Source organism: Loxodonta africana, chromosome 1 (assembly GCF_030014295.1).
Source record: "Loxodonta africana isolate mLoxAfr1 chromosome 1, mLoxAfr1.hap2, whole genome shotgun sequence".
Classification (NCBI taxonomy): domain Eukaryota; kingdom Metazoa; phylum Chordata; class Mammalia; order Proboscidea; family Elephantidae; genus Loxodonta; species Loxodonta africana.
In genome coordinates, this window is record NC_087342.1 from 22209983 (window position 1) to 22226727 (window position 16745).

The 16745-nt window shown below is 42.5% G+C and overlaps 1 protein-coding gene across 2 annotated transcripts in view; it reads left to right on the forward strand.

Moving 5' to 3' along the window:
- The window catches only part of MB21D2 (Mab-21 domain containing 2), a 140880-nt gene that overhangs the window by 68638 nt on the left and 55497 nt on the right, over nt 1-16745 (forward strand). The window contains exon 2 of one of the 2 annotated variants that reach the window (XM_023551629.2): nt 13745-13830. The exons of the other annotated variant lie outside the window; for it this stretch is intronic. The gene's annotated coding sequence lies outside the window, so the exon portion shown is untranslated. The remainder of the gene's footprint in view (nt 1-13744; nt 13831-16745) is intronic. 2 annotated transcript variants of the gene reach the window in all.

The following is a 16745-nucleotide window of genomic DNA, read 5'->3' on the forward strand; positions in this document are numbered from 1 at the left end:
TCAGTGGTGCTTCCAGACTAAGACTAGGAAGAAAGGCCTGGCGATCTACTTCTGAAAATTAGCCAGTGAAAACCCTGTGGATCAGAACAGTCTGATCCGCAGCCAGCTATGGAGATGGCAGCATTTTGTTCTATTGTGCATGGGGTCACCACGAATTGAGGTCTGACTCAGCAGCAGCTAACAGCAGCACATCTACAGACGACATAGGAGAAAGTGACAAACATCCTAAACATGTAAAATAAACTACTATGGTAGCTTGGAGTTGAGGCCTGTTCTGTGGTTTGGGTGGCTGACCAAGTACCTTTTGGATATAGTCTGCAGTGGATGGATTCAGGGCAGCGAGAGTGATCTAGATCACATTGTGATAGGGTGAGGCTCCTGATTCACTGCCAGGTTTGGTCACGGTTGACTCAGGCAGTGGGTGGAGCCAATATAGTGCTTGGGGCCAAAGTCTTCAGAGAATACCTGTTCGTGGGTGGGGCCAGGGCAGGCAGGGACTTGTTAGCAAACAGTTTTTCCAGCTGGACTGTAGAGGAGAGCATGCAGGGCTAAGCATGGTGTCCGGCACACAGTCTGGACTCACTGTATTTGTAATAGATGAAGGAATGAAGGAGAGGTAAGGTGGGTGGGTGGGTGCCAGCCTTGAGAGCTGTGAACATCAGCCAAAGAGCCTGTGTGGTGAGTTGCCTTTGGAAGGCGTTGAACCCAGCAGTTAAGCGTGGCTTGCTTTTTGGGTGGTGTATGTCGTGCACAAGTCTGTCCACATTTCCTTCACCCTGTGAGCATGCTCTGCAGCTCTGCCTGGGCTCTTTCCTCTGACATCAGGGTCTGTCTTCTTGAAGATGGGTCCCCCAGGCCTGGTCTGTGCCTGAGCAGTGCCCCGGGTTGTTTTTCCGTGTCATGACACTTCCGTCTCTGGCATTTTAGTCATTGATTCGACAAATATTTGAAGGCCTACTATGTGCCAGGAATTGTTCTGGGCATTTGGGACATATTAGTGAATGCAATGAAGAAAGATCCCTGCTGTCTTAGAACTTAAACATACTACCAGGAGGAAATAGACAATAAGCAATAGCCATACTAAGTAAATTATAGAGTTATGCTTTGATTTTGGTTAATATGCGAAGTATTACAGAAAAAAAAAAAAAAAAGGAAAGAGCCAGATAAAAGGAGAGGAGGAGGGATGGAAATTGGAAATTGTAAACAGAGTGAGAAGGGGAGAAGGAGTCTCAGGGTGATGCAAACAGTTAAGCACTCTACTGCTAGCTAAAGGTTGGCAGTTCAGACCCACCCAGAGGTGCTGCGGAAGACAGACCTGGAGATCTGCTTCCAAAAGGTGACAGTCTTGAAAACACAATAGAGAAGTTCTACTCTGCACACATACTGTCACCATAAGTCAGAATCAACTCTTTGGCAACTAACAACCGGAAGAAAGGAAGGAGTACCTGGCCGATGCAAACAGTCAGTGAACACCTTTGGCTGCTAACAGAAAGGTTGGTAGTTTGAGTTCACCCAGAGGCACCTCGGAAGAAAATTGGCCAATGAAATCCCTGTGAATCGCAACAGAGTATTGTCCAATATAGTGCTTGAAGACGAGCCTAGATCAGGAGACACTCAGGATACACAGTGGCCGCAACAGTGAACTGGAGCATACCGGTGATGGCGAAGGTGGCACAGGACTGGGCAACGCTCTGCTGTTCATGGGGTTGCGGTGAGTCGGAGCTCACTCAACAGCAACTAACAACAGCAGCAAGTGTGTACTTTAAGAACTAGACAGGTATGTGTATAGCAAATAGCTCCTGGATGCTTACGTACGAACCCGTTAGAGGTTTATTCCATTACGCAAGGTTCTCCTCAGGTTAGAGACAGGACCTCAGAAGTGTACTTTCAGCCTGCAAAATATTGGGCCTATTACACAATCCCACATACCCCTTTGGGACTAGGAAATGGGTCAGGCAGTAGTCCCGTGATTTCTTATATGAATGGACAGCCTTTTGTGGCATAAATGTGTAATGATAGTACAGTATGAAAATACTGACGTCACTTATTTTATCTGGCTCGATTCGAGGCCTTCTTTGGGCCCAAAGGATCTGAAGATGCCTCCAGAGTTTGGAATTCACGTTGTCTTTCCTCCCTCCGCCTCTCCCCAGTCGAGATTCGCAGGCTAGCTCTTTGGCAGGATGTCTGCACAGACGTTGGTAGAGGTGAGTGAGTGAATTACAAAGCAGAGTAGGCATTTAACTGGCAGGCCGAAAGGGAAATGTCAGCTTCCGTGGGTGAAGCAGGATCTTTGCGGCGTATTTAGCACTTGGCTTCTGCCGAATTTGCCTCCATGAAATAGCTTCCCTGTTTTCACACAGGAAATATTTGAATAACTTAAAAATATGTGTGTAATGCTGGGTATGTAACCAGATGGAAGAGCGCTTCTTGGCAGATAAACGTAAACAAGCTGCCACCGATGTCAACGTTACAGCTGTGAAAGAACGGAGATTTTGGTTTGGTATATGTTATGTTTGAGGGTATACGGCACTTTGAAATCAAGCCTAAATTGAATTTCTATTTGAATTTCTTGAGGTAGCCTTTGTACATGTTATCCATTTTAATTGCTCTGATTGGCTAGAATATTTTCATCCCATGTAAAATGGAAGCAAAGGGGCCCTGGTGGCACGTTGGTTAAATGCTTAGCTGCTAACCGAAAGGTTGACTGTTTGAACCTACCAGCTGCTCTGCGGGAGAAAAGACCTGGTGTTCTGCTCCCATAAAGATTACAGCCTAGGAAACCCTGTGAGGCAGCTCTTCCCTGTCCTAGAGGGTCACTGTGAGTCGGAATAGATTTGATGGCACATAGCAACAGCAAAATGGAAGCAACTGTTCACATTTCTCAGATAGCGTCCAAATAATCCTTTCCACCTCCATTTCCCCAGGGAAAAGTCTTACGTACACAGATTTAGGATGTTGTAGCGAATTGAAAGTAAATCCTCCCCTCGGCTGAAGGGTTACTGAGTTTGTAAAGAATCTGGGTAACTGACCTGCTGCGGGGTTTAATTGGGAGCTGTTGTTTTGTCCTGAAAGAACTTTGATTTTTCATGTTCAGATGAATGGTGTTCCCGTTGTTAACCAAAAAAAAAAACAAAACAAAACAACAAAAACAAAACCCATTGCCATGGAGTCGATTCCAACTCATAGAGACCATATAGGATGTTGTTTTAACCCTGAGATGAAGCCAGGGAGGGCCCTAACATGACAGAGCATTTATTGTGCATCAAGAATTGTTGTTGGGTAGCACAAGTGGCGCTAACCTAAAGGTTGGCAGTTCGAACCCACTGAGCAGCTCCACAGAGAAAAACCTGGCCATCTGTTTTCATAAAGATTATAGCCAAGAATATCCTAAGGAGCAGTTCTACTGTGTAACGCATGGTGTCACCATGAGTTGGAATCGACTCGACAGTAAGGGGTTTGGTGTGTCAAGAACCATCTTGTCACTTGCCAACTGTCTTGTCATTTGCCATTTTGATTGATCTTAACTTTTCATGCGTGCTGGTCCGTTTTCTATTTTATAATGTGAGATACCAGTCTTTGACAGACACCATTCCCACGATCACATGAGTGGTTAGTGACAGAATCAAGATTTGGACCTGGCGACTCCAAAGCCCGTGTTCTTTTTACTCTATCTCACTGCTTCTAGCCAGGGAGCAGGGTCATGATGCTTGTCAAGCATGTTCCAAATAATTGGGTCTGACAGACCTAAGGTTTCTTAATCTCTAGATAATTAAATGGAGAGTATATATCTTTACCTGATTATGAATTTGTTTTCAACCTTTAATCAGCAGAGTAATGTTGACTGAGATCCAGTCGTCTGGATCCTATTTTGACAAATATAATTGTATGACTTGTTGGGGACTAATGAAGTCTTAGGTTACTTCCAGGTCCAATGACCCCAAGACCGTGAAGATTCAGCAATTACTTGTTCCAGGATATTTCTAAAACCTCCATCTTCATGTGATGGTGGATCTTTTCCAACTGGACTCTAATTCCAAATAAAGGGGTGCAGTCAATCCTCAAACAGATCACCTGGGAGCTCTTAAATTAACTGGCATTTAATCAGAATGTTTGTAGGAATCAGGGTGCCCATGCATACAGTTTTCTGTGTGTGCACCCACACCCTTGCCTGTTAACACAGGGATGGTGGCAAAACGAAGATGACAAGTTCCACGAAGACCATAGACTCAAAGTTTAAGATACGAGGAACGGGAATGATAGGTGGTTCCTGGCTTTGTTTGATCTAGGGAGCTCTTTCTAGCAGTGCATATTGTGAATATGGTTTGGTCAAATGATGGTTGTTTCCCTGATTCTGAATGAAACTCCATGCCTTTCTTATTTAGGGTATTTTTTGGTATGTTTCTAGTAGAAAGAGATTTGTCTGGGACCCCAAAGCCCTGAGTCCCATAAAAGGTAATGCTGTGAATGGGCTAGGGAGAGGGGTGAGAACAGTGTTGTCAGTGACCCCGTGATTTGTGCATGTGTGCACATGGACCCAAGGATGTGGTTTGTGGCATGGGGGGGAGGGGCATGAAGAAAGAAGGCGCAGTGGACCAGGTAATAGGTATTAAAAAAAAAAAGTTGCTGTCTAGTCAACTCCATGTGTATCTCAGTAGAACTGTGCTCCATAGGATTTTCAATGGCTGCTTTTGTGATCTTTTGGAAGTAGAAGATCACCAGGCCTTTCTTCCAAGGCTCTTCTGGATGGGTTTGAACCACTAACTTTTCAGCTAGTAACCATTGCACTACCTTGGGCCTCCTAATTAGATATACCCAAAAAAAAAAAAAAACACCCACTACTGACATCATAGGAAAGTTTTAAAGAATAAAGATTCATTAGAAATATATATAAAGTGCTCTAGGCCTGACGTAGTAAGTACTAATAAATATGGCTTTTTTTTTTTTTTATGTTTTTACTATTGATTTTATTAATGTCATTTTTATTTTCAGATGCACATGGAAGAGAAAGGCTTATATGAATTATATAATTATATGAGTTATAAGATGTAAGTCTTATGACATTTATAACTGATAGAATTAGATGATGACTGTGATTAGAATCTAAACAGACACATTAGAAGATTGGGTCTCCAATTTCTAGTGATTGGGCTAAAGACATTATTTTAGAGCATAAAATGAATGTCGACTCTTGCACGCCACGCTTTCTAAACCTCTAGTGGAGGGAAAAGAGAGCGGGCCAAAATGAAATTTGACATTGTGGTCTCTGTGCTGCCATTCCGGGGAGGTCATTTCAGAGTGTTCTGGTGGGGAAGGCAGAGGTCATCAGCCGGTCAGGGTGAGGAAACATTAACAGTTGAGACAAGAATTCTGAGGTGGGGGACAGTGACCAAGGATTTCCTCACCTTTGTGACCCTTCTGTCTTTTGGTAGAAGATTGTCACTGGAGCATAGATGAGGATGCTCATCTGAACCCTTTGGTCAGGAGAGCTAGGAAGTCATCAAAGGCTCAGCAAGTCAAAGGATGAGAAGAAACATTCTGTGAATGGCAGCCATAATTCATAGATGCAAGATGGCTGCCGCCACAACGCTGACTGTTGACTCTGTACTGGGAAGGGAGAGCTTTCTTTGGATGCCAAAACCAGTTGCCTGAGTTAGGGATGGTTCATTGCCCTCCCTGTGAGTGGTAACTGATTAAAGTGTTTGGAGTTACTTTTTCTCTGGCTCTTAATTTCAAGGGAATAGGAAAAAAAGAAAAATAAATAACCTTAGTAAATGATGTCATTTGAAGAAAATGTGCCATCACCCTATAATCCTTCTCTCACTCTTCTTTAGATTTCTCCATCATTAGTTCTTAGGTTCCAAGCTTCCCAAGGAAACGGGAAAGTGAATACATGTGTTTCTTTTAATTTTGAATCAACTTTACTTAGCAGCCAGATTTCTAATGAGTAGGATCACTGTTGTTTAAGAGGCTGTGAATCACCAATTGTTCCAAGTGGGAACGCAAGGGCAGAGCTTTAATCCTGTTGGCTTTCCTTTGGAGGGAAAAAGGAAAGAGGCTGTCAGAGCCTGACTGAGAGATGGGAGGCTCCATGGGAGGCTCCGAGTGCTTTCTCAGGCAGCTCTCTGCTTATTCAGGTTTCTCTTTTTCAGGCAAAATATGGCTGGGTTTGAATGATGTCCTTGTGAAGGAACTGGTTGGGGAAGGGGTCTTTTGGGGGCTTGCGGGAGGTCAAAGCATTTCTTCTCCCTCTGGAGTCCCTGGCCTGTGGTAATCTAGCAGCTCTGATATAATGGTGGCATAAGCCCCCCTCAAAGGAGCCTTGGTGGCGCAAGTGTTAAGTGCTTGACTGCTGATCAAAAGGTTGTTGGTTCGAATCCACCCAGCTGCTCTGCAGGAGAAAGACCTGGCAATCTGATTCCATAAAGATTACAACCTTGGAAACCATATGGGGCAGCTCTGCTGTGGCCTATAAGGCCACTATGAGTTGGAATCGACTCGATGGCAATGGGTTTACGCCTCTGTTCGTTCCTCTTGGTGAACATTGCTAGACTCGTTTGTCCGATGAGAGAAATGATGGTGGAGATCCGCTGGTAAACAGAAGTAGGGGGTGCCATTTTCAACTCCCTCACTTGTCTTTTCAAATTGAATTTCAAACAGTGTGATGGATCTGATAATCAACCCATCAGTCTGTGAAAGGGAAGGGAAGGGAAGGAGAGGGGCAGCACCAGGGGAGAGGAGCCTAGAGATTACAAAGATTTGAGGAAAGCGTGCTTATGCCTCTGAAACAATCTCACTAGTATGAGCATCTATCTCACAACGGGTTTAATTCACCTGAGTGCAAGATAACACTCAATAAATAAATCAATCCAAACCCATTGCCACTGAGTTGATCCCAACTCATGGCAGCCCCGTGTGTTACAGCGTAGAACTGAGCTACACAGGGTTTTCTTAGCTGTAATCTTTATGGAAGCAGATTATCAGGCCCTGTCTTATGTAGCACTGCCAGGTGGGTTTCAACCACCAACCCGTTGGTTTGTAGCCAAATACAAATCATTTGCACCACCCAAGGATCTTCACCAGCACTCGGGCTACAAAAAATGTCTAAGGTCATTTCCTTCAAAAAATTTGAGGAAACTGTTGCCTTGAGATAGATAATCCTTAAACCTTAAGCCAAAAATACCCCGAAGTCTTCTTAAAACCAAACAGGAGTTTAGTTTAACCAGTAAAGAATGTCTGCCTTGAGCATTGTGCTCTTTTAAGAGCGATCTGTATGGGATCAATTTGCCAACGGCAACTCAAAAGATTAGGTAGGAAGTTTAAGGGGGCAGTGAATTTATGTTAATGGGGAGAAACAATTAGGAAAATAGGGCGAGAATATTTGCACAACTTGAAGAATATAATCAGTGTCACTGAATCTCACCTGTAGAAATTTTTGAATCGGTGTATATTCTGCTGTTAATATTCTCAACAGTAGTGACAAAAAAAGAAAATAAATTAGAGAAACAAAGTTGGAAAGTAAAATAAAATAAAATAAAATAAAATAAAGATGAATGTTGATGGGTGGGCATTGTGTCCTAGGCCCCATCCTATCATCATAGAGACAGGGCCAAGATAAGTAAGAGCTGCTGGCTGTGTGAGCTGTCTCCTGGCTGGGTGGGGAGGGTTCCATTCAGGTGGCTTGGGGTAGGTTTCTGGTCAGGGATGCAGAACTAGAAGAACACTAAAACAAACAAATCCATTGTCCTCCAGTTTATTCCCATTCATGGAGTTTCCAAGGCTGTAGATTTTTACAGCAGCAGATCGCCAGGCCTTTCTCCTGTGGAGTGGCTGGTGGGTTCGAGTCGTTGGCCTTTAGGTTATCAGCTTAACCACCGCACCACCAGGGCTCCTGACAAGAAGAACACTGTCGAGCAGAAATCCAGACCTGGAAGATAACAGCGTATTTCATAATCAGGTATGGTATGGGAGGAGCAGAAATATCTCTGGAGCTAGGAGGCAGGCGCTGTGGCCCAAGTCTGACAGTTTAGGATTTAGCCTGCAGACAAGGAGTCAATTCCAGAAGGGTTCTTGTCTGATGGGTGCCTGAAGGGTGGCCATGACTCCTTACAAGCCTGGGCTGGGACGGGCAAGTACTTCTCTCCTCTAGTCTTCTTGACAGGTGGGCACAGTGTTCTTGTTCTTGTATAATGTCGAGTTGATTCTGACTCATAGTGACCTACAGTGACCCCATAGGACAGAGTAGAACTGCCCCATAGGGTTTCCTAAACTGAAATCTTTACAGGAGCAGATTGCCAGATCTTTTCTCCCACGGAGCCACTGGCGGGTTCGACTTCTCAGTTAGCAGCCAAGCGCTTTAACCATTGCACCACCAGGGCTCCTTGTGGGCAGAGTGGAGGTATTTATTTCTCTCTTACAAATGGGGAAACCAGGCTTAGGGAAATGAAATAACTTGCATGTTACATGGCTGTAAAGTGGCAAAACCAGGATTTGAGTCTTCTGCTACAAGGCTGGGGCTCTTTCTTCCATGTCCCAGCTGTCTTGTTGTTTATACATATGTACTGTAGGCTCCTCCTTTGACAAATTTCAGTCTGTTACCCAAAGAGATACATTCATATTTCTGTCAGTTTATCAAGTCCAATTTTCTTGAGCAAATGCCCTTACATCAGTTGCTTTTGAACATAGAAGGATGTTTGGTGTGCCTATGGCCCGAAGACAGTCTGGTGTTAGCAGAGGCAAGCCCCTACGCTGTGATGACAGTCCCCCTGTGTTAATCATAGCAGGTGCAGGTGCACAGGATACTAGAGCTGGGTTCTCAGCACCTTCTCCTCATGGGTAGGCTGATCTGCATTCCTCTGTGACATGTCAAAGACAAGAAGGAGCCAGCTTTCAGCACTTCTCTTCTGTAGTTCCACTGATGGGCTAACTTAGTGACAGACAACATGTTAGCAAGTTTCAGATGTGGCTGACTGAGCCTTTTCCCGTCCAGGGTTGAATCACGTTATCCCCTTAAAATATCCATGTCTCTCCATTGACTATAAGGTAAAGTTCAAACTTCTGGAATTCAAAGTCTCTGCAGTTTGGCTTTAGCCTCCCCTTGCAGCTCACCTCCCAGTAATTCCCCTCCCACGCCTCCTTAGATCCAGCCCTCCGTGATATGCCCTGGACTTCCCAACCTTACGTATGATCGCTTCCACCAACCATCTCTGCCTGTCAAGGCACTTGCACCCTCCACGTGTCACCTTCTCCACCAAGTCTGCTCCCCTGCACTCTTGATAGTCAGCCTTCAGTTAGCCAGCTCTGACCACTGTCTCTATGAGATCACTCCAGTCCCTGCTTCCATTAGCTCACGTACTCATCCCTAGTTTTTAAGACCTAGCAGACTGCTGTGGGTATAGTAGATGCTCAAAGTCTGTTGAATTGAAGGGCTCAAGTTTTGTTTCTGGATGCAATCAGTAAATCTCAGAGCATAACACATTCCTTGGAGGCTCTTCAAAAGAATCTTTTCCTTCATCATCTTACTTTTCACCACCTTGGGCTCAAGTGAAACTGTAAGAGTGCCAGGCTGGAGGCTAGAGAAACCTGAAGGCTATACCTGATTGATCCTCTAGGTCATGGGACCTGGGCCAGGAGCTTTAACTCCCCCTCAGCCTCAGTTTCCCCAGCCGTAAAAATGAAGATGGCCTGGATGACCTCCCGTGCATGCTAAACCAGATGGACACTTGCCTTGCGTATCTGGGAAGGGAAGCCACATGTGTTCCTTTCACCTTGATGACACGTTGCTTCTTTTCTTGACGTCCGTAAAGGCTTGCGTTAGACAAAAATGGTAGGTCAAAGAGCAGGGCCCTTTCATGAGTTTTCCTAAAAACCTGCTGAAGTTCCTAGAATGGCCCTCTTTGCACGTCACGTGACAGTAAATCTGCCAGACTCTGAGTAATCAGACAGTGTCCACTCTTCTAGAGTGGAGTGTCATTAAACTAGAGAACCCCAAAGATCCTAGTAGCTAACTGGTCTTTGAATCTCCGTTGGCATCTCGATTTTTCTCCCGTTCTGTAGGATGACTTGACAAGATGGATAATACTAATACTGTTCCTTAGTGCTTTCCTCTTCAGACCTGTCACTGTCGTGAGGGATTCTTTTTTTTGAATTTTCCATGGATCCCTCCCATGGCGCGCCTTCTTTTATTATTATTACTTGGTTTTATTTTATTAGAGAAAGCCATGCCATGCGGAGTCGCTCCTTGCGGCTGAGACGATTTAAGAGGAGACAAAGCCTGTACATTTACTATAATTTTGTGTCTATAACAGCCACCATATTTACGGCATTAATTTTGTGGTGCTGTGTGTTGTATACCAGAGCAGCATGTTATATGCAAGAATGGTGGTGCTTTGATAGAAAAATGCATCCTGTGGTAGCTTTGCCCGTAGGCATGTGACTAAATACACACACACAGATTAAATGACCCAGTGAGTATTCAGAAACCTCAGGCTCTGACAGGCGGCCGTGGGAGGCCAGCGTTTCACATGGTGGAGTGTTCATGATATACCTCTCATTCATCTCTTCTCTCCGTTCGTATTTCAGCTACACTCTTATCTAGTTCAGCCCCTTGCTACCGCCCTCTGGATCATTACAGAAGGCTCTTGTTTGACTCCCTGCCTCTGGTCCTTACATATCTAATCCGTGTTCAACGTGCTCAGCAGGGGGAGTTCTCAGTCCTAGTTACTGCCCAGTCATCCCCTTGCTCAAGGACCCTACACACTCTTCAATGCCTGGATCGGGGTACACACTCTGGACTGGCATCCATGTCCTTTACACATTGTCCACTGACCTCGTCTGATACTTCCTGCCCCTATGCCTGGTCCCTCTGCTGCTCATGTCTGGAGCACACTGTCAACTCCCCATCTCTCACAAACCCATCCTTCGCTCAGAACCTACTTCTTTGATAAAGAACTTTCAACCTTCAGAGATCTCCTCTTTTTTCAAACCCTACAACTCTTATTGTAGCCTAATGTATTAGCGATCGATTGCTGGGTAGCCAACTACTCTATACTTTAGTGGCTTAGAATGATACACATGCATTATCTTCCACAGTTTCTGAGGATTACAAATCTGGAGTAGTTTAGCTGGTGATTCTGGCTCAGGGTCTCTCATGAGGTTTCAGTCAAGCTGTCATCTCTTGGACCACTGTCATCTGAAGCTGGACTGGAGGGTCTGCTTCACAACTCACTCATGAGACTGTTAGCAAGATGCCTCAGATCTTTACCATATGGGCCTCTCCTTAGGCATTCATCAGCAGCATGGCAGTTGGCTTTCCCCAAAGTGAGTGAGGAGAGAGAGATACAAAGGGGGAAAGGAAAGGAGAGGGAGGGAGACAGAAATAGAGGGAGAGAGGGATGGGGGGGGGAAGGGGAAAAGAGATACAGAGAGAGAGACTAAGATAGAAGCAGCAGTGCCTTTTGTAACCTACTCTTGGAAGTGAAAATCATCTATTGGTCACACTAACTGACCTGGCACAATGCGGGACGTGAATCCTCAAGGGCTTGAGTATGACAAAAAGAGGCTTATTGGGGACTACCTTGGAGGCTGGCTACCACACCTGCCTTTTTTTTTTTTTTTTTTAAATTGTGCTTTAGATGAAGGTTTACAGAAGAAACTAGTTTTTCATTAAACAGTAAGTAGTATGCACATTGTTTTATGACAGTAGATACCAACCCTACAACATGTCAACACTTCCCCTTTTCGACCTTGGGTTCCTTATTACCAATTTTCCTGTCCATTCCTGCCTTCTAGTCCTTGGCCCTGGGCTGGTGTGCCCCTTTACTCTCATTTTGTTTTATGGGCCTGTCTAATGGTTGGCTGAAGGGCGAACCTCAGGAGTGACTTCATTTCTGAGCTAAAAGGGCATCTGGGGACCATACTCTCATGGTTTCTCCAGTTTCTGTCAGGCCAGTAAGTCTGGTCTTTTTTTTGTGAGTTAGAATTTTGTTCTACATTTTTCTCCAGCAGCTCTGTCTGGGACCTTCTGTTATGATCCCTGTCAGAGTAGTCAGTGATGGTAGCTGGGCACCATTTAGCTGTACTGGACTCAGTCTGGTGGAGGCCATGGTAGATGTGGTCCATTAGCCCTTTGAAATGATCTTTCTCTTGTATCTTTAGTTTTCTTCATTCTTCCTTACTCTTCAAAGGGCTGAGACCAGTGGCGTATCCTAGATGGCTGCTCACAGGCTTTTAAGACCTCAGACACTACTCACCAAAGTAAAATGTAGAACATTTTCTTTATAAACTATGTTATGCCAGTTGGGCTACATGATCCCTGAGACCACAGTCCCCACAGCCCTCAGTCCAGTAATTCAGTCCCTCCGGGAGTTGGGTGTGTCTATGGAGCTTCCGTGACTTTGCCTTGTACAAGTTGTGCTCACTTCCCCAGTATTGTGTACTGTCTTACACTTCACCCAAATTACCACTTATCTATTGTCTATTTGGAAACCCTGGTGGCTTAGTGGTTAAGTGCTACGACTGCTAACCAAAAGGCCGGCAGTTCGAATCCGCCAGGTGCTCCTTGGAAACTCTATGGAGCAGTTCTACTCTGTCCTATAGGGTCGCTATGAGTCGGAATTGACTCGACGGCAGTGGATTGGATATTGTCTATTTAGTGTTTTTCCATCCCCATGCCTCTCCTCCTTCATAACCATCAAAGATTGTTTCTTTTTGTGTGTAAACATTTTCATGAGTTTTTATAGTAGTGGTCTCATGCAATATTTGTACTTTTGTGATTGACCTATTTCGCTCAGCATAATGCCCTCCAGAGTCATCCATGTTGTGAGATGCTTCCCGTATTCATGATTGTTCTTTATTGTTGCATAGTACTCCATTATGTGTATGTACCATAGTTTGTTTATCCATTCATCTGTTGATGGGCATCTAGGTTGTTTCCATCTTTTTGCTATTGTGAACAATGCTGGAATGAACATGGGTGTGCATACGTCTATTTGTGTGGCAACTCTTACTTCTCTAGTATATATTCCTAGGAGTGGGATTGCTGGATCATATGGTATTTCTATTTCTAGCTTTCTAAGGAAGCGCCGTATTGTTTTCCAAAATGGTTGTACCATTTTGCATTCCCACCAGCAGTGCATAATAGTTCTAATCTCCCTGTAGCTTCTCCACCATTTGTTATTTTCTGTTTTATTATTATTATTTGTGCCAGTGATGCTGGAGTGAGATGGTATCTCATCGTGGCTTTTGATTTGCATTTCTCTAATGGCTAGTGATCGAGAGATCATTCCCTCATGAGAGAGCATTTCCTCATGTGTCTGTTAGCAGCTTGAATGTCTTCTTTGGGGAAGTGTTCATTTCCTTTGCCCATTTTTTAATTAGATTATTTGTCTTTTTGTGTTGGATTTTCCTGTAGATTTTAGAGATTAGAACTTTGTTGGATTTGTCATAGACAATTTTTTTTTTCCCAGTCTGTAGATTCTCTTTTTACAATTTCATGAAGTTTTTTGATGAGCATAAGTGTTTTAATTTTTAGAAGATCCCAGTTATCTAGCTTATCTTCTGGAGTTTGTGTGTTGTTATTTATGGTTTGTGTCCTGTTAATGTTGTATATTAGGGCCTGTAACATTGATACTATTTTTTCTTCAATGATCTCTTTATAATTTTTGGTTTTATGTTTAAGTCTTTGATCCATTTTGAATTAGTTTTTGTGTATGGTAAGAGATGTGGGTCCTGTTTCGTTTCTTTGCAGATGGACATCCAGTTTTGCCAGCACCAGTTGTTAAAAAGACTGTCTTTTCCCCATTTGTTGGACGTTAAGCCCTTGTTGAAGTTCAGGTGAGTTCATGTGGTTGGATTTACATCTGGGTTCTCAATTCTGTTCCATCGGTCAGTGTATGGGTCATTGTAGCAGTGCCAGGCTGTTTTGACTACCATAGCTGTATAGTAGGTTTTGAGGTCACATAGCGTGAGTCCTCCAACTTTCTTCTTCTTCTTCAGTAGTTCTTTACTTATTCGGGGCCTCTTCCCTTTCCATATAAAGTTAATGATTAGTTTTTCTGTCTCTTTAAAGAATGCTGTTGATATTTGGATCAGGATTGCATTGTATTTGTAGATCTCTTTGGGTAGAATTGTCATTTTCAAGTTTTGAGTCTACCTATCCGTGAGCATGGTATGTTCTTCCATTTATGTAGCTCTCTTTTGGTTTCTTGCAGTAGTGTTTGTAGTTTTCTTTCTACAGCTCTTTTACATGCCTGGTTAGATTTATTCCTAAGTATTTTTTTTAGGGGTATTATAAATGGTATCGTTTTCTTGATTTCCTTTTCGTGGTTCTCTTTATTGGTGTATAGGAATCCAACTGATTTTTGTATATTTATCTTGTATCCTGCAACTCCGCTGAATCTTTCTATCAGTTCCAGTGGTTTTCTTGTGGAGCCTTTTGGGTTTTCTATGTACAGTATCATATCATCTGCAAATAGGGACAGTATAACTTTTTCATTACCAATTTGGATACCCTTTATTTCTTTTTCTTGCCTTATTACTCTAGCTAGCACTTCAGCACAATGTTAAATAGAAGTGGTGTCTTGTTCCTGTTCTCAAGGGGGATGTTTCCAGCCTCTCTCCATTAAGAATGATGTTTCCTGTTGGTTTGTATAGATGCCCTTTATTATGTTGAGGAATTTCTCTTCTGTACCTATTTTTTTGAGAGTTTTTAACAGGAATGGGTGTCGGACTTTGTCAAGTGCCTTTTCTGCATTGATTGAGATGGTCATGTGATTCTTTTATTTATGTGGTAGATTATCTTGGTTGATTTTTTAATGTTGAACAATCCTTGCATACCTGGTATGAGTTCTACATGGTCATGGTGTATTTTTATATGATGCTGAATTCTATTGGCTAGAATTTTGTTGAGAATTTTTGCGTCTATATTCATGAGAGATACTGGTCTGTAATTTTCTCTGTGTGTGTGTGTGTGTGTGTGATATCTTTGCCTGGTTTTGGTTTCAGGGTTATGCTGGCTTCATAGAATGAATTTAGAAGTATCCCTTCCTTTTCTATGTTCTGAAATCATTTGAGTAGTACTGGTGTAAGCTGTTCTCTGAATGTTTGGTAGAATTCTCCAGTGAAGCATCTGGGCCAGGGCCTTTTTTGTTGTTGTTGTTTTTAACCTTTTCAGTGTCTTCTTTTGTTATGGGTCTGTTCAGATTTTCAACATCATTTTGTTTTAGTTTGGGTAGGTAGTGTGTTTCTAGAAATGTCCATTTCCTCTAGGTTTTCAAATTTGTTGTAGTGTAGTTTTTCATAGTACTGTTATGATCCTTTTAATTTCAGTTGGGTCTGTTGTAATGTCCCCCATTTCATTTCTTATTTAGGTTATTTGCACCCTCTCTTTTTTTTTTTTGGTCAACTTGGCCAGTGGTTTGTCGATTTTGTCGATCCTTTCAAAACTTTTGGTTTTGTCGATTGCTTCTATTGTTTTTCTGTTCTCTATTTCTTTTATTTCTGCTATGATCTTTATTATTTCCTTTCTTCTGGTGGCTGTCAGCTTTCTTTGCTGCTCTCTTTCTATTTGTTCAAGATGTGTATCTAACTTTTTGATTTTGTCCCTTTCTTCTTTTTTGATGTGTGTATCTATTGCTATAAATTGACCTCTGAGCACTGCCTTTGCTGTGTCTCTAAGGTTTTGGTATGATATGTTTTCATTCTCGTTTGATTCGGGAAATTTTTTTTATCCCATCTTTGATTTCTTCTTTATTCAGTTTCCACATAACTGATTTCTTTTCCTTGCTCTTCCTGTTGTTAATTTACACTTTGATGGTGTTGTGATCAGAGAAGATTCTTTGTATTATCTCAGTGTTCTGGATTTTGTTGAGGGTTGCTTTGTGACCTAAGATGTGGTCTATCCTAGAGAATGTTCCATATATGTTGGAAAAGAATGTGTACTTTGCAGCTGTTGAGTAGAGTATTCTATATATGTCTATGAATTCAGGTTGGCTGATTGTGACCTTTAGATCATCTGTATCTTTGTGTAGTTTCTTTCCAGATGTTCTGTCCTTTACCGAGAGTGGTGCGTTGAAGTCTCCTACTATTATTGTGGAACTGTCAATTTCTCTTTTCAGTGCCATTAGAGTTCATGTGTATTGGAGCCAATGACAGGGTGCATACATATTTATTATGATAATGTCTTCATGATGGATTGTCCCTTTAATCATTATATAATGCCCTTCTTTGTTTTATATGGTGGCTTTTTTAAAAAAGATTTATTTTAAAGATTTAAAGATGTATTTTATCTGAGGTTAGTATTGTCACTCCAGCTCTTTTTTGGTAGCTGTTTTCTTGACATTTTTTTTCATCCTTTGATTTTTAATAAATTTACATCTTTGTTTCTAAGTAGACAGCATAGGGATGGATCCTGCTTTTTTTATTCATTCTGTCATTCTCTGTCTCAGTATGGGTGCATTTAGACCATTTACATTCACTATAATTATTGATAGCTGTGAGTTTATTGCTGTCATTTTGTAGTGGTTTTTTTTGTTTTGTTTTTGTCGTGTTGGCATTTTGTTTGTTTCTCCTACTCTCCTGTGCTGAAATTCTTTTGTTTATGGACTTTTTATTTATTTCTTTTGTTTTTACTGAGACTTTGTTTTTCTTCTTTATTTTGATGAGCAGGTTTTTGAATGTTCTTTGTGGTTACCTTGAAATTTACCCTTAACTTCCTAGGTTTGAACCAGTCTATTATTACTTGGTATCAC